The sequence below is a fragment of the Nanorana parkeri genome, unplaced genomic scaffold (assembly GCF_000935625.1).
Source record: "Nanorana parkeri isolate BGI_ZX_2015 unplaced genomic scaffold, ASM93562v1 scaffold1260, whole genome shotgun sequence".
NCBI classification, from domain to species: domain Eukaryota; kingdom Metazoa; phylum Chordata; class Amphibia; order Anura; family Dicroglossidae; genus Nanorana; species Nanorana parkeri.
In genome coordinates this window covers 264075-282483 of record NW_017307528.1, presented here as the reverse complement: position 1 = coordinate 282483, position 18409 = coordinate 264075, and the positions used below count along the sequence as shown (strand labels likewise).

The following is an 18409-nucleotide window of genomic DNA, read 5'->3' as shown; positions in this document are numbered from 1 at the left end:
CTACGTATTTGCAGTGTGTTCAGTTTTTTGTCTCCATGGACACCTCAGGTCAAAGTTTAGGGCAGAAATATGTTCATATGTTCTGTATGCCAAAGTCGGCACATTAACACCCTTGTGCTTTGTTTGTATAATTTCATACATTTCAACTTGTGCCACCGCAATAAACTTCCAGCATTTGCTATTTTTTAGGAAAACCAACGTAAGACACCAATCGTTGATCAAATTATTTAAGTGGTATCATACCACACTCAGTGTGGTCAGAACAAGTATACTACCTTTTCATCCGAGCTAACACTAGATACAAATAGCACTGCCCAGAGTATCTGAGCTAACACTATCATCAGCATATATTACGATGGAATATTACTAGATAGAGCAGGACTATGGCTTTTCCGTTGAGCTACAATTATCACCAGCCTAAGTGCTCTAAATATACCAATAGACTAGCAACTATAGGTATATAGCCGTCTTAAGATCCACACACACACTCTACATGGTCAGAACAGACCTATGGCATTTCAGTTAGGTTACTATTGTCCCCATCCTAAGTGCCCTATATAATCCAATTGAATAGCAACTAGAGGTATACAAGCTACTAGAAATCCATACATACACACACTCTACACGGCCAGAAGAGACCTCTGGACTTTTCAGTTGAACTACCATTGTCACCATCCTAAGTGCTCCATATATTCCAATGTAATAGCAACTAAAGGTATACAGCCCTGTAAAGATCCACACACTCCACGTGGCCAGAACAGAGCTATGGAATTTCAGTTGAGTTACTATTGTTACCAAGTTCTCCATATATTCCAATGGAATTGCAGCTAGAGGTATACAATGTGCTACAGATCCACACATACACTCAACATGGCCAAAACAGACCTATAAACTATGTATATATATATATATTAATATATAAATGTAATCAATGAAGCCGGAATACAGCCGTGTACAGCCTACTAAAGATCCAGACACACTTCACATGCCCACTACTAGCCCTATAGCCTTTAAGTCAAGCTACCATTGTCGCCAGCCCAAGTGCTCCATATATATTTGAATGGAATATCGACTAGAGGTTTACAGGCCACTGATATAATGCCTTTGACCCGTTGCACATAACTGTGGAGCTATGTAATTTCCTATAATTACTATGGAAGATCACTGTTGATCCACCCCTTTCCCAATGAGCTGGTTAATTATTTGAGAACAAATAGGAAAGATTACTTCTTGCTCTAAGCAATATATAATTAGCACATAAATAGCATGTCCCTGAATGCATAGGTTTAAGGAATATAGTGGGCTAAAATAAAGGCTTATAATAACATAAGACAAAGATCATTTTTGGTAACACTCAGCTGGTGCGTGAGCGTGCGTCACATTGCAACTCTCTCCATTACCTCTGTCCTCCTTCTACATTAAAGGGCTGAAGCACTCAGAGGTTTTGTTCTCAGCACATACTGTAGAACAACTGTAGAAGGCTTCCTGTGGTAAGCACCAGAAATGCTCCAGTTTCCATCATTTCTGAGCACCCAAAAATGTATCTGTGCAGACAACTGTGGCTACAAGGAAACCCATAGAGGTGTATTTGTAAAATGTTCGGAGGCCGAACAGCTCTGCAAACGTCTACGTGTTAGATTCGCAGCACATTATGGCCACTAGATGGAGTCGGGGAGCATAGGAAATGTGGTCATAATGCCACTCCATAATGTGGATTTAAAACTTGGGCCTTAGAAAAGCTGTTCGCTGAGCAAACGTTTTATAGAAACACCCCATAAACTCCAGGCAGGCAGATAAATACACCTTTAAATTACATATATGGTAAATGTGTTACCTACCATGTCAACCAGTGTTTGACATTTTGTCCATCCAGTCCAGAGATATACAGAGCCTTGCAGGTAGATGACCTGACTTTTCTGCCAGTTTGGCAATACAACTGAGTCACCCCATCACCTTTTCTGTGACTGGACAGTGAAGGAGCAGCAGCAGACTAATGAACCCATCCCTCGGCTGTCTCTCCTTCTGTCACCATTGTTCTTAGCTCATGTAATTGGCTCCCCCCTTTCCCAGGCTATGCAGAGGATTACAGGAAGCTGATACCAGGACAAATACCTTTTGCAATTAAAAGGCGTTTAAGATATTTTTTTTTTTCGTGAATATGTAACTGCATTAACTGGTGTTTCTCAGTAACTGCCTATAATAAAGCTTTAATGGAGTCTACAGAGACAGAATTACAGGATCTGTCAGCCTTCATGGCGTTCATCCTGAACCTGACTTCACTACCTGATAAGCCACTGACCTGGAATAAGCATTCTAGATAGGAGCTCAGACTTTCCTGGCTGCTGCCAACTCCAGGTCGGTAACACACTTTCAAAATGATAGCTCCTGAGCCGGCACCAATAAAAGCAATAGCAGCTCCCATATGTATGTGTACAGGTTCTATTTAAAGGATCAGTCCTCCCAAAAATGTTATATCAGTTTCAGCCGAGCAGAATGCTGAATCATACGATTCTTCTCTTTTTGTTGACTTTGGTGACAAGATAATCACACAATTGTCTTCCTGCTATGGCCATTAGGAGGAACATTTCTTTTGTAGCAGGAGGAGAGAGGTTCCGATGTGGATGGGGAAAGAACCCGGAACTATGGCAGGGAGTGTTTGATGAAGGAACCTGCATGGAGAGAAAAACTGAAGCTGCCATTGCTCACCTCCTTCTAAACATGCTAGTTGCCTGGCTGTCTCTGTCTGCAGTACCCTGAGATATTAACTTGGAACAAGCATGCTGTTTAGGAAAGTCAATGTGACAGAACTCGTAACATTCCATGTACCCATTGCACTCCTTACCGCTGATCCATAGTAATAGGTTGGGTGCATCAGTAGTCGACGGATGGCCACCGTCTGAATAAAGCCTGATGAAGGGGATCCTGTGTGACCCCGAAACATTGCAATAAGTGTATTGTTGCATGAAACGTCAATAAAAAGACGTTATTCTACCTTGGAGTGCCGGTGTCCATAATTTCTTATAATTTCTAGAACTCGTAACATGTCTACTTGTTTCAGTCAGTGCCTTAGGAAGAACTGAAGTCATTGGAGCAGAATGTTAGGCGCCATACAAGTATTTTCAAAAGGAGCTAAAGAAGGGCTAAGAACCACATGGCCTGTTCTTAAAGGATGGCGGCAAGCAAGAGTGGAAGTGGTATTAGTTGGGTTGGGTTGGCTTCTGGCACATACCAGTGTCTGTTACAGCTTGTAAGTGATGCCTATACATGTTTGTGGTTTGGGACAAGTAGTCCCGTATCCCTAGTGGTGACCTGGAAATGCTGAACCGATAAGTGCACCCTGAAAAGCGAAGCCTCTGGCAAGTGTGGGACTGGGCAGCCTGGATTCTCCAGGAAACCTTGGGTATCTATGGTTGGGGATTGGTTTTGGGGCCATGGGATAAGTGAAGCAGCCTCCAGCCATTTTGGCCCATGGAAATAGAGTCCTTCCATAAGAGTCGCAGCCACCATACTGTACTTAAGACAGGTTTCCTGTAAAGAAGGTGGAGTCATCTATCGATCTCTGCTTTTTTAAGGCCTGACTTTAATCATGAACTTGCTGCTCCAACACTTTGTGCCACTTACCTAATGCAAGAAGGACCTACATACTTGTTCATCGAAGCCAGTGGGTGGGATTAAACCAGCCAAGTAAATAGCATTTTCCAGAAGGTAGTCACCAAAGCTTCCAACCAAATTTTTCACTTGATAGGTTTACTGTAATTAAGAGAAGTAAGCCAGCGGGTGACTCAGCCCTCTAGGCTCAACCTACAACTGAAATATAAATTGTAGCCCTTGAAATCACTTCCATCGACTGGAAGGTCATGCTGGATGGTGCAGTACTTTATCATGCGAGAATGTATATGTTCTGCAGATGAAAGTGTATGGAAACCCAATCAGTAAAATCTTATATAAGCTTCAATGTGTTAATTAATGTAACTTCAAAAGTCTTCCAATTTTGCAACAATGCCGATCCTGCCATAAAGGTCCTTGTTTTGGAACTTCCTGTTGTGTTATAGTGACATCACTTTGTCCCTGTCTCCTATTTGTGGTCACACAGGCTACAAGTGGCTGATTCAACACACATTATGCAGATATGCTCCACTGTCCACTCAGGAAACCCACCATAAGAAATCATTGGGCTAAATGTAGACAGAAAGTGGCTGCATAGAGCATACAATAGAACAGCAGTATTAGGATGTCATGAAGGATGAAAAAATAGGTGAAAGCAAGTACTTTATAATTAAAAAATGGCAATTTAGTAAACTAAATGTCATGTAGTTATGGTTTATCTCTAATTAAAGTACAGAAATAAAATGCCACAGCTAGAAGGCATCCGATTTGCCATCACACTCGTAGCACCATTTCAGCCTGACAAACGGTATCACTTCTAACGATCTGGTCATTGCTGATCGATGGCTGCGGACCCCAGACACCGAGCTCCAAAAATAGCGCATTCCTAGTGTCGTTATCCCCTTTTTTGGAAAGAAATCAGCTGTCCCTGTCCGAGGTCTCTCTCCGTCACTGTCTGCCTTTCAACCTGAATATTTTCCAGTGTCAGAATGAATAAGCATTTTTCATGGATCTTCATATATCAAGCTTGTGTTCCCATACCGCGAAAAATAAAAAGTCTATTTATCCTCTGTGAGTGCCTGCTCGCTTGCCCTCCCTTCCCCACGCTACCCCAGGAGACAGGCATCTGGGTTTAATTTGATATTTGCTTAATAGAAGGATATGTCTCAGCAGTGTCAGGCTGTACGCTGATTAGGACTGTGGTATGATTGCTGTCTGCTCCTGCGATCATAGGCTTGTCGCTATTGACATACTTGTCATTTTAGGGGGGCTGCACAGATAAGGGGATTTTAAGGGATGGATTTTTCCTTCTGCTGTGTGTTCTGCACTTCCACACTAGGGATTCCTAGCAGCGTTAATTAGCGGGACAGAGTCATTATATCGGCAGAAGATGTCTGCAGCGATTGGCGTCAAGCGGTGGAAGGGTACCGCATCAGTGGCTTTCTTCTGATGTCACAAAGTAATTATGGCCCTTTGTTTAATAAGGTGGAAAACATGGTTTAGAGAGCTCTAGGTCATAGCAACCGATCAACAATTGGCTTGAGGCTTATTATTACTTTAATGAATTATTAACTTATTGTTAATGATACGTGCCTGCACATACCTGTTTTTCTTTGAGCCTGGGACAGGGGTGCTGTGTTTGCAGTTGGTGGATTTAGGTTACAGCTTGGAAGCTTAGGCATCCCTCTGGGCACAAATGTCTCGATATGGCCAAACATGGACTTTTAATCATGGTCACACGTATGTGGACATCCCTCCATGTTGTTGAGTTAAGGTGTTTCCACTGAAGGGTACTTTTGATACTACAGCATACAAAGACATTTAGACAATCGTGCGCCTTCAACCTTCAGTGGTAACAGTTTCTGTCCCTTTTCTTCTGCAGCATGACTGTGCATAAAGCCAGATCAATAAAGAAGTTTAGTATGGAGGAACTCAAGTGGCCTGCACAGAGCCCTGACCTCAACCCTACTGAACACCTTTGGGATGAATTGGAATGTGAGACAGGTCTTCTGAGCCGAATATCAGTACCTGACCGCACTATGGCTACATGGGCACAAATTCTGAAAGACACACTCCAAATACTTGAGGAAAGGAGAGTAGAGGTTGTTATAGCTTCAAAGGAGGAGACAGCTCCATATTAATGGCCATGGTTTAAGCCTGGGATGTCTAACAAGTTCCTATAGGTGCGATTACCAAGTCTCCACAGATTTTGGCTATGTAGCGTACCTACAGAGAAGTGTACATTATGTATGGGACCGAGGAAAGGAAAGGACAGGATGGATTAGGGTTAACCCAGTCACAACCAGCATGATCCCAGCAGTCAATGCTCTCTCTCTCCTTATGGTCAAGCAGCCTTCATTGTTATCTCAAAGAGTCTGTGTAGTACTACTAGTTCTTATCTTGGGGCTACAAGACAGTTTGTGCCTATACTTAAAGATAAGCACATACTACAGGGTCTTTAAAAAGAAATAAACACAGGGAAATGTACTTAATGCAGAGATTTACTGCATGTGTTTTTTTTTTTAAACTTTGCCCTGATTGAATATTTAGATGGCTACAAGCTCAATCGTGACTGGTTTTCCTTAATGTCGCAGGACTTGGATTTATTACAGCACTTTTTCAGTCTTATATGTTACATTCTAGACTTTGCATACCGTACTACTTAAGACCTAAAAGGTGGTTTGGTGGATGAACACCGCGCCAAATTGAAAAAGCTAATATGAATACGAATGGGCCCAGAATGTACTGCACAAGTCCCAACTGGTGATCACCTACTTGTCCTAACAATCTGTCCTGTTCTGCTCCTTTCTGTCAAGGCTCAATTGGAGCTTTTTATGGTGTGCGTGTGTGTTGTTCTGTCATAATTTAGTAGAGGAGATCTACACAGACATGTCATATCAAAGGGTGTCTACTCCTTGGTTGAACGTCATCTTTTCCTTCATTGCCCGGGAATAACGCTACTTGCTACTTGGTTATATTTCCTTTTATATTCATGAGAAAGGAACCATTGACACTCGTTCTAATAGAGATTTTCCAAACAACTTAGTAAATCTCTGCATGTCCTAATGGTGGCTTCTATCTAGCTCTGCATGGCCCAGTCAGTACCCAGTCATCACAACCTGTGTTCCAATGGGCCTCATTTCTTCCCAAGATTGACACTACTCAAAGAGGATACTAGTGACCTGTATGATATTACAGTCTTGTCTGTTTTCATCAAAGCCCCCTCCACCTTCCCTGAGGATCATGCACATGGGCATATGGAAGTATTCAAGGTAATACACAGGATCTTGCTGGAAGAAGGTGGTAGTAAGATCCTGTGTAAAATTTCTGTATGCTGTATGCATGTAATGTTTACACGTGTACAGAATTAATGAAGTCTATCGGCCACCGCCAGCAGACATATGAACAATGTGTAGCCAGGGGCGTATGTACCATTGATTGCGCACTTTATGTTCACATGTTGGCCCTGAATGATTAGTTCATCTGTGGCGGCACATGTGCAGAATGTACTTGTTCATGAATGTAGAATGTAGTTCATGAATGACTTGCAGAAGATCATTCTGTCCATGTGTGGCCGATGATTGATTATTCATTCAGGGCCGACATGCGTTCTTCATTTATAAGAAGCAGGCACCTCAGGCTTTATAGTCTTCATCTTTTTAAGGACATAGGCTGCTCCTGTTCAAGCTACATAGCGGCCTATCATCCAATGTACGCATGTAAATGTTATACTAACATTTACATGCATATAGGCCGATAGCATATCATACAGCTTTATCCCTTCCCGATTTCTATTATAACAGAATGTGAATCTTACTGCATCTTCACAATCTGCATAGTAAAAACAGCAGTAAGAAAAACACCCAGTGTCATTAATATGACTCATTGACGTGTTCCTCACACTTACAATGAGTTTGTAACATATACTCATAGCATGCTGCGTGGTATATTTAAAGGCATAGTCCACCTTTTACAAATAATAAATGTAAACATTTAGAAAAGAAAAAAAAAAAGTGATTTTTTTTTTTTTTGCATTGGAACCTGCAAAATATTGCAACCACGGCCAGGCAATGCTCAGGCTGCTGCAGACTCTGCCTCAGTGAAAGTGCAAACTTTCAGTAACTTGTACAGTGTGTTAATGTAGCCTTGAAAGAGTCACCCTTCTCTAAACTACTACCGTTTTGCATAGATGCTTGATAGGAAGGAGTGAATTTTGTGCTGCTAAGGGTTCCTGAAGTTCAATTCCTGGTCCTATCCTGGACCTGTTCTTGTGCCAAAAATCCCCCCATTCTACCCTCTGCATGCTGACTGGGCACAGGCTTTTCTACTCAGGCTGTGGCTGCTTTGTAAAGAGAACAAACCGTAAGACTTTGAACACCTTTTGTTTTAATGCACCTGGAATAGATTTAAAGTCCACATTCGGTTAGGCATTAAAAGAAAACCAGAAAACAATAAAGTATTCTCCAAAAAATAATACATACAATGGCAAAAACCCACATTCTTTCCACAAATACAGCAGAATTGCCATCCGTTCCCATCCTTAGTACCTGTTGCAGACTTTTCTGGATTGTGTTTATGGACTAGCTGCTCTGGGCTGGCTTCCATCGTACTGTAATAACTATTCTTAGGAGCATCTTTAGTGTTTATTGTCTCTTGTGAGTGGGAGAGCTTAGAGTAAGCCACAGCTGCCAATTTTCTCCGATAACCAGAGAAAGTCTTCAGGATTGAAGTTGGGTCCTAGGAAATGCCGTTATTTCTTATTATTGCAGAGTGAACATTCTCCTAAGCTGTACACTGGTTGTAATGCTCGGAATCTAATTTGTTCCGTGTCAATGGCCTGTCGTTTGCTTCCGAACGGCTTCTTTCCCCATACAAATCAATAGGAATGCATTTCCGGGCCTGGGATACTCAGCTGCAGCATACAACCGCCCATTGTAGTGAAGAAGTGTAGGCGGCTGTACGCCCATTTATGACACTACTTACATAAACCTGCACATGTGTAAAGCTGTATGCCCCTGGAGGCAGACTAGCTGCTTCCAGGGGCGTACGGCTTTATGCATGAACCGGTTTATGCAAGTAGTGGCCTAAATGGGTGTACACCCGCACGCATGAGCAGGTTTACATAAGTGCTGGCGTAAATTCAGATACAGCTGCAAGTGGAATGCATCCAGGGGCGTACGGCTTTATGCATGCGCAGGTTTATGCACGTAGTGGCCTAAATGGGTGTACACCCGCACACATGAGCAGGTTTACATAAGTGCTGGCGTAAATTCAGATACAGCTGCAAGTGGAATGCATCCAGGGGCGTACGGCTTTATGCATGCGCAGGTTTATGCAAGTAGTGGCATAAATGAGTGTACACCCGCACGCATAGGCAGGTTTACATAAATTCACATAGAGCTGCAAGTGTAATGCACCTGAACACAAGCTGCCTATGTCCATCGACACAAGCCCAAAGACATTGACTATTAAGGTGATTTATATAATAAAATTCCTTCCCCCCATGTATACCTCATGACTGGATGGACAGAACTACAAATCCTTTGGCAGGTAAAACAGCTCTCGCATATGTATTGAATTTGTGTATTTAGTGTTTTATTTGGAATTGAGCATTAAAGCAGCAGTCTGTTACGTACAGTGACAACATTGTCCTGGTGTTGAAAAGTTCTTTTGTGTGAACTAAAAGTCTTATTCAGCAAAGTGGAATGGTGTTAGCCAAAAAGTAACCCAGATTTCACTTTAGTGTTGGCAGTAAAAAGACAGACACGGAAAGACTAAGCGGAGGGGCTACATGACTGGGGGGAGGAATAGTCCCGGGAGAAAGGGTTAAAAATAAAATGGGAATAGCTGCTCTTACCTGATTGGACGTGGGAGTCAGGTGTCCGGGAGGAGCCGCATGGGAAGGAACTGCGAGGGCTGAGGGACTTCCTCTTTCTGGAAACCCTCCCTCCCTGAATTTTGTGGTTATGGGGGTTGGGGGGGTTTCTTTTGTCACGGCAGCTTGGCGGGTTAGGGGGTCTTTGGGGGTCTACAAAATCGGAGTTCATTACAAAAATGGGGGGCCCTCAGCTGGTATGGGTGCTTCCCCCTGTTGGTGTCCGGATTTGTAAAGGGTGGGGCCTGGCCCCTTGGGAACCCAGAAGGAGTAAGTGTCCTTGAGCTGGTTGTGGTGCGGCTGGGGACATGGGTGGAGTGTTATGAGAGGCCTTTTTGGGCTAGCGGGCACCCAAAGACCCCTTCTCAGGTCAACCATTGTTTAAAGTATTGTTTTTGTATATTTGGTTTATTACTTTGGTTATTGTTAAAGTTGTTTGTTTAATAAAAGGGCTGCTGTGGCCATTAAAATCCATGCTGCGCAGTCCGTGTGTTTATTGGGGTTTTAACGGAGGGACAGAAAATTGACGAATCCATCAGTCAAGACAAATCCTGAGTGCTTGCGATGGGTCATTGTATTTTCCACATCATTAATAAACATTGCACCACTATATAAGCATGTTGATGCAATTTCACCCTCTTGTCAGACACAAGTATCAGAGTCTGAGTGGGAACGTCTGACGCTTTGGTCTCCTTTAGCTCCTTGACCTTATATCATGCAGGAGAACAGCTAGAGATGCTGAGTCTACTCCTGTGACCTTGGGCAAGTTGGTGTGCATTTCTGGCACCAGAAATATCTCATTTAGGCGCCAAACCTTAGGCGTTCAGTGCTATTTAAAGCTAAAGTTGTGGTTGCAAGAAAAATAATCGTTTACTTGAAAGATGCAATATTCCTATGAGGTTTGAGAACTCCATTAATATAATCCTTTATAACAACCTGTGTGTGTGTGTGTGTGTGTATGTATATGTATATATGTATATTAGGGCTGCGGAAATTAACAATTAATTTCTCGATTATCGTTAAACTTTTTGATCGATTAAAATTCTTTTGATCGCTAATGAAAACACTCACCTCTCCGCCGGCTTCCAGGAGTCATCTCGGAGATACGATGACGTCACGGACATCGACGTCACCGGACTCCTCCCCCCTATTTATAGATTGGTGGTCAATTTTATTCTCTTTTTGTATACGTTTGTACATTTTTAAATTAACTTTTTAATTATTTTTTTTACTACTTCTGTATATGCTTACATTCTTTGCTTTACAAAATAACATTTAAAGTGACACTAGACTCAGGAGTTAAACCTTAAAAATACATTCAAGTACCTTATCTATTAACAACAATGTATCTTATTTGTGTATCACTCGGCTGTAGATCCTCAAATCATCTCTGAATTGGCGCTGACACTGTCCTTCCTTCTGGAGGGTGGCAACTCTTGTTCCCCATGGTCTCTGTGTGTGTTGTAAAGTAGTCACTGTTTCAAGATCACTTCCTTGGATTACAATCTCATTTACTAATTCGTATTGAGATTGTAGTCCATCACAGGAATGAGTTTTGAGCGGTGACTACTTTACAACACACACAGTGAACATGGGGAACAAAAGTAGCCCCCCTCCAGAAGGAAGGACAGTGTCAGCACCAATTCAGAGATGATTTGAGGATCTACAGCCGAGTGATACACAAAAGGTACTTGAAAGCATTTTTAAGATTTAACTCCTGAGTGTAGTGTCATTTTAATATATGACAAAGGGTTCCCAGAGCAGTATGGGTTAACTAAAGAGGCAGCACGGTAGTAACTGCCTGCCCTTAAGACTGGCTTTGCCTGACTGAAATCTAAGAAACAGCTATTCCATAAGGAACCGTCACTGCTTTGACTCATTCTGTTGAGTGTATAATATTTAGCTTGAGCTTTGAAAACAACGGCTCTTTTTCCATCAAAGGGGCTAGGAGAGCCTGTAAACATGAAAAAAGGAGACTTAAAAGAGAACTTTTACGCATAGTTTTCTTAAGGGTCACGGGAGGACATATACTAGCAACCTCCCGTGACCCAAAGCTCAGTATATCGCAAGCTACAGCTCGTGTTATACTGAGACCGCCGCAACCGGGACGGATCCCGACATTACTGTCGAGATCCACCCAGCTGTGTGAGTGACAGCTGGCTCTGCCTATCTAGAGGCAGAGCCAGCTGTACCCGCCCACTCCCCTGTCCGTTCCTCCAGTCAGCGCTGGAGGATCGGAGAAGGGAGGGGGGAATCCCTGCAGGGAGTGGTGACTGACAGTCACGGCTCTCTGCAGGGACAGGATCGAGAAGTGAGCGAGCGACGGTATGTGTTCGCTCACTTCCCGTTCTATTGAGCCGACGTGTGAAAGTTTCATTGTCACACGTGGGCTCGAAATTTGAGGATGAGTGATTTTCACTCACCTCATAGTTCTCCTTTCAGCTCCACCTGCTGGCTAAAGATATCAAATCTAAATATCCGATATTATATTAAAAATAAAGAAAAACAAGACTATAATGAAATATATATAAAACCACCACACATTGACTTCAAAGACTTAGGTTTGTTTTCTCTTTTCTCTTTTCTTTTAGAGAAAATACACATACGTGTTTGTTGCTTCTATTTAGAAATTTCATGAGCTAGTCATTTTAAAACACAATCTTACATTTTTAATCAGACCACATACTTTCTTCAGTGGGCGAGTCCACTCAAAATTGATGTGAGTGCGCTGTTATCTACGTTTGGTATGGCCACTGTTCCCACCAGCTCCCTCCAGCTGCTTTAGTAAAGATTAGGTTGTGCATTAGGGAGGGAGAGTAAGGGTGAGAAATCTCTGCAGACAACTAACAGTTGTAAAAAGGTTGTGCTACACACTGGTTCTAGATTTCGTGTCATTTTAGGCCGTTTTACCTGCTGTAGTTCATAGCTACCGAGTGCACTAAATCCTGCAAATCCCAGAAATTGCGCTTTCACAAGGTCAAGAGACAGGTAATGAAAACCATGATATTTAATGCCAAAACTTTAAGATAAGATGCCCAGTTTAGATAAAATATTGACCCCTTGTGTTAGACATTTTCTGCCACCCATCCTTGATAGGAGGGTCTTGCAATTGAGAGATTGGAGGTGCTTTTGTGCGGGTTGACACCCCTGCTACCCTGCGCCGATCCCCTCCCTTCTTCCCTTTCTGATACCCATTTTCCAATTACCCCCTTTCCGTTGCATGTACTATTTTGTCTTTCTCTGGTTTCAACTTCTTTTTCCTTTGTCTTTTACTGGTGCATTTATATATATTGGACAGTTTATTACAAGGTGCAGAATAGCTCACTCTCATCTGGGTGACACTTTATGGGCCCACTTCACGTGTTCCTGTTGCTTTGTTTGGCATGTATTCCCAATGCTCCTACTAATGCTACGTAAGACCTTGTATTGTGTGATCTGCTTATGACCATGTATCCTATGTATTGTGCACGGTAAAAGCTAATAAAAAATATTTTGAAAAGAAAAATATTAGGATGTAAATGCATCCTTCAAGTAAAGATACATTTGTCTTTATGAACACAGTATGTTCTAAACATTTAACAAACATATCTTTCTGTTTTAAAACAATGTTCCCATCCCTCCCTGTAAATGCTAGTTTTCTAATATCTTCTTTTATCCTCCTCTGCTGTCTAATCGGGCATTAATGTGTTCTGTCTTGTTGGATGTGGCCTTTTCACTTGTGCCCTTCTCCAACATTTTCATTCATCAGACAGGACGCCCACAAAACACTTTTCACAAGCTGCTTCCTCCACTCCATTATAACAGGGGGTTGTTTCCTGTTTACCGATACGTTTTGCCCTGCTGTTACCTGCTGGAATTGGAATTAATCAGCGTTGCACCTTCCGGATCCCCCAGTATGAACAGCAGTCTTCTTCCCTCGGTGATGTTGGCTTCTCATAGTTTTAAACTAATTAGACAGGTTTATGTTATCATTTTTTTTTTGCCAGTTTAATGCTTCCATGGCAACTGCAAAGTTTGATGTGTCTTTCAATCTGTGGTACCTGTTATCGGAACACTGGCTTGTGTGTTTTCTGAAATGGTTTTCAGAAATATCTAAAATACCGTGAAGATCCAGTATCCGATCAGCCTACTAGTAAGAGCGGAGAGGGATGAAGTGGTCATCAGTGGTCTTGTCCTCCTGGAGGGAGCTCTCATGTATCAGAACGCTGGCTTCTGTGTTTTCAGAATTTAGTTTCAGAAATATCTAAAATATCGTGAAGATCCAGTATCCGATCAGCCTGCTAGTAAGAGAGGAAAGGGATGATATAGTCAGCAGTGGTCTTGTTGTACTCCTGTAAGGAGCTCTCATCTATAATTGATCAGTGAGAATGAAACCTAGTAGTTAAATTCCCCCACTCCCTAGTATTTCAGCCCAGTCATGTGATGCTACAGAGTCCTCTTCATGGTATGTGGTCCTCAGTGATGCAGAGAGCAGTGCTGACATGATGATGCTGCTTTTCACACCATGACACAGTAAATGCACGTTGATGTGGTGATTCTCCCGTGGGGGGCAGGCCCATGAACCCCTGCACTCACAGTATGTCCTTAGTCTTCTGGGTTGAATACACTGGACACCATTCAACTCAAAACACTGAGGAAATCTTGTGACCAAAATAGATTACTGCAAGGACAGCACTGAAAAGTAGCTGAGTATTGCTACTCTCCCATAAAACCTGTTGGGATGCCCAAAATTGGGCTTTATAGTAGATGAAAAGACTTGATACTTAAGCTGGAACCTCAGAGATAGTCCAGTACTGGGTATAAGATAGTACTGTAAAAAAACCAGCATGTATATACCTTTCCTTAATCTTTTAGGATGTGGTCGTGTGCCCGCTAAGCTTCCCTTACTCCCTTTTTCTCTGTGTTTGGTGGGCGGGGATGATGCATGATGTGCATTCTGCACCTGCCCATTTTTCTACTCGCATAGAGATATACTGTATTTCAATATTCTACAACTCATTTCCTTCAACTGTCCATGGAATGTTCCCATTAGTCGATAGTATAGTGCTGCCTTTTTTGTTGGCTTGGTAAGTAATTTACTGTCTGAATATTGGTACTTTAGCTATGATTTGAAGAATACTTCTTCCGTTACTGCATATGACCTTGTGCTCTCACCTTTACTTTTCTCCTACCACTTCCTGTCAATACTCTTCCTGAAATGCTCTATATCTGTTGTATATTTACCCTTTCAGTGTGTCATCTCCTCTCTACTATTTTCCAGTTTATTAGCACTTCATCATCCTTTACACAATTAAAATCTTTTATGATTTTATGATTCCTCTCTGATAAGCCAGTGCCAGGGGTGTTGGCAGTACGCATTTCCCGCCTCTTTCCATAGACGAAACCTGAATGGTTGGCCAACACCAGAAATGTTGTTGCTTGAGGCATAGCTACTGTCTATGTGCACCTTTATATTATAAAGCCAAAACTTGTGTTTGTAGTTTTGGATAGAGTAGGGTAGTCTTAAAATCCATGTCAGATTTGCTACCTCTGTCTCCTTTGGGGAAATTCATGCTCTCTGTTTGCCCTGATGGTCATTGTGCATAGTAAAAGGGATGAGAAACCCAAACTTGTATGGTTGTAACTGGAACAGGAGATGAAGGTAAATCTTCTAATTGGTACACTTGTCCTGGTGACAGCTGGTTAAGAGAAGATTTCCCCTCATTTGATCCAGAGAGTATCTGATTGCTTTAGGGCAGCGTTTCTCAACCTTTTTTCACGGCACCCTTTAAAAGTAAGCAAAATCTCAAGGCAACCCAGTCTAATATGTCATAGATTTTAAGAGGACCCCACACAAAAACACACAAAAAAGTGGGTTTCCCCTTCACCTCATAGGCACCCCTGAGGAAGCCAGAAGGCACCCCCTGGTTGAGAAAGGCTGCTTTAGTGGACCAGAAATGAAAGAAGTTATCCCTGTTGGAGGAAATTGCACTATGCTTTATAGGTTGTTTTTTTGCTTACCTCTGGATCATCTATAGGTATAGGGTCCTGTTTTTGGAGACTTTCTATTTATCCATCTTTTTTTTTTTTCTTTACTGGTTGAACTCAATGAACTAATGATTTTTTTTTAAATGTGACTAACTTTATAACAGTGTAACTAGTTTAGAGAAATGTATTTTCACTTCCTGTTGTGTACCCAGGTTAGGGAGTAAGAGGAAGTCTCCCCAATCAGGACAAAGACACAAAAGAACTAGTAGGGGTTTTAACCTTCCCCTACGCTAACCAAAAATAAAAGGAAAACTTTTGGCTTTAGACAGTTCAAATCAGAATGCTCATATGGGCCATGTTTGCCTGTATGTGAACAGACACCCCTGGCACCAGCCTTATCTCTGGAAAACAGAAGCAATCAACTGGGATAATCTAATGTAAAGGATTTATTCTTCCTCCAAGACTGGGCAGCCAGAGTGTCTGCGTTAGTCTCATGGTGCCACTAAACACTGGCCAATAGAGGGACAATACTCTTATGTCTGAGAACATACAATTAAAAAAAGTTATTAGGTTCTGTTTTATTGATGGATTAGTATTTATAATCTAAAGCTCTACTGTATGCAGGTTAAAGATGGTTGAAGTATATCTAAAGCTAAACCCCATTTTTTTGTCATTTATACCCATTGGAGAGATTTGCTTCCACTTCCTGTCCTGTAGATACAGGGGGATCAAACAAAAACAAAACAAATACTCCTTATAGTGTGCACAGCTCTGTCCTGTGTTGTGTCTAGGAAAAGCCAGCCATTTGAAGATTACCCCCCTAGCAGCAATAAAGCGACCGCTATCCTTGTCCCGAGGCCCGCACATGCGCACTGCCCTCCTGCCCTCTCTCCCCTGTTGCCATGACTGAGCTAGAGGGCGATCATCCAAAGGCTGGCTCGTCCTAGAAAAACCACATGATAGAGCTGTGCACACTATTAGGAGTTTTGGGGGGCAGATTGGTGGGGCTTAGGGACTGCATAAGCTTAGTTCACCTTTTAAAAAAAAAGGAGAATGAACCTTTATGTCTTACTGATAGTTTAATGGCTTCACCCTGCACACAGGTTCACTTTAAGGAAACATTTGAAAAGGGAAATACCTGTGAAGGTGTAAAAAGTTTAAATTTGCATTACTATAAATACTGGCAGCACTATAAACATTAATAAAACATTAAAGTTGTGTGTAAACGCCATTCAAATTATGTTTTATTTATATTTCTTGCGTTAACATGCCTTTCACATATCCAGGGATTTTTATTGTGTTGACAAAAAATATCCACTTTACACAGACAGCTTGAGGCTTAAATATCCTAAATACATGAATCTATTAATATCCTATAAATATCCTATAAATAAACCTCAATACCAAGATGGTCCAATGGAAAAATGAAAAAAACAGGTACTCCTTAGCTTCTGGTATGGCAGATTATTACACACCCCATCCACCTGATTCCAGGCATGAAATATTATTATTGCTATTATTATTATTTTTATTATTCTTGTTATAAAGAATTCATATAGTGCCAACCAGGGGAGTTCCTTCAATGAGGCATCCTGAGGTTGGTACCTCAGGTGGCATCTATATGGGTCGTGTGGGGGGTGGGGGGTGTCAAGCAGAGTGGGCATGGCTGCTCTGTTGCACAATGTTTGCAGTGTGCCTGCAGCTCCCTTTCTGGCCAGAGGGTCCCAGGTACACATCTCCCACCCAGTTCTTAACAACCATTGAGGATGCTAAAGCCTGATGAAGGGACCCTGTGTGGTCCCAAAGGTGCTTGTTCATATGACAAAGAACTTCAATAAATGAAGCTTTTGCTATCCTAAAAGGACTGGTGTGCTGGTGACATTTCTACAATTTACTATTGGAGTTTACCCCCCTTTCCCCCCGTGGCAGCTATACCAACCTCCACTCTTCTGGCAAGGCTTTCCACAAGATTTTGGAGCGTGCCTGTGGAAATTTGTGCCCATATAGCCAGAAGAGCATTTGTAAGGTTAGGAACAGATGATGGGCAAAAAGACCTGGTGACGAGACCAGAATGACTGTTGCTACAAGTTTGGAAGCACACTACTGATTTAAAATTATTAAGGAAGTTTTCCACCTTGACCATATACTGGTGGTTGTTGACGAGGAGACCAATGAAACCAGTTTCAGTGGTTGGGCTTTTTTTAATCTATTATAAATGATTATTATTATTATAAAATGAGTTAGTTTGTTTAGATGGAGTGTTTATTGTGTGTTTGTACGTTCTCATTCTCTGATGGAGCTGGGTTCTTCCAGAAATAGGGAAGCAGCGTCCCTGGAGCCTGCCACCATCTAAAATAACCTCAAAGTCAGTGACACAGAATTGGGTTCGGGGCATCACGGAGTTTGCTTAAAAGCTTTATGCAATCAGCAGATTAAAGTTTTATTTCGCTAAGAGAGACAAAACACTCGAGCGAATCTGCATGCATTTCCAGTCTGTCAGATCATTACCACCATAACGAGCGAGGATTGCCTCGGTTTATTTATTAAACAGGAATACACTTAATTTAAAGTGAACCGTCATCTGGGCACATTCGAGGCAGCCTTTTTTTTTTTAGCTGAACTTTTTTTTTTAAACACGTGGAAAACCATTTAGTCCTTATTGTTCTATATTTTTTTCATCTTTAATTTTACGAAAGGAAAACTGTGATTTCTATAAAGATATTTATACAAGGGTCAATAAAAAAAAGTAATGCACATTTTGAGGTGTTACTGAAAGAATTAATGCTTCCATGTCTGTAAATTGAGATCTATTAGAGTGTAATAAATTCAACAGATTTACCTTTCCGGCGTCCCGAACACAGAGGGTAGCTCCACCCCCGGTCCGCCGACGTCAGGCCGATCCTCCCTCCTCCTCGGCTTAAGCCGCAGACTTCACTTGTCTGGCGTTCCTGCAATGAACGC

The 18409-nt window shown here is 41.9% G+C and overlaps 1 protein-coding gene across 1 annotated transcript in view; it reads left to right on the top strand.

Moving 5' to 3' along the window:
- CHRM4 (cholinergic receptor muscarinic 4) overlaps positions 1 to 18409 on the top strand; it is a 66468-nt gene that overhangs the window by 30913 nt on the left and 17146 nt on the right. The window lies entirely within an intron of this gene.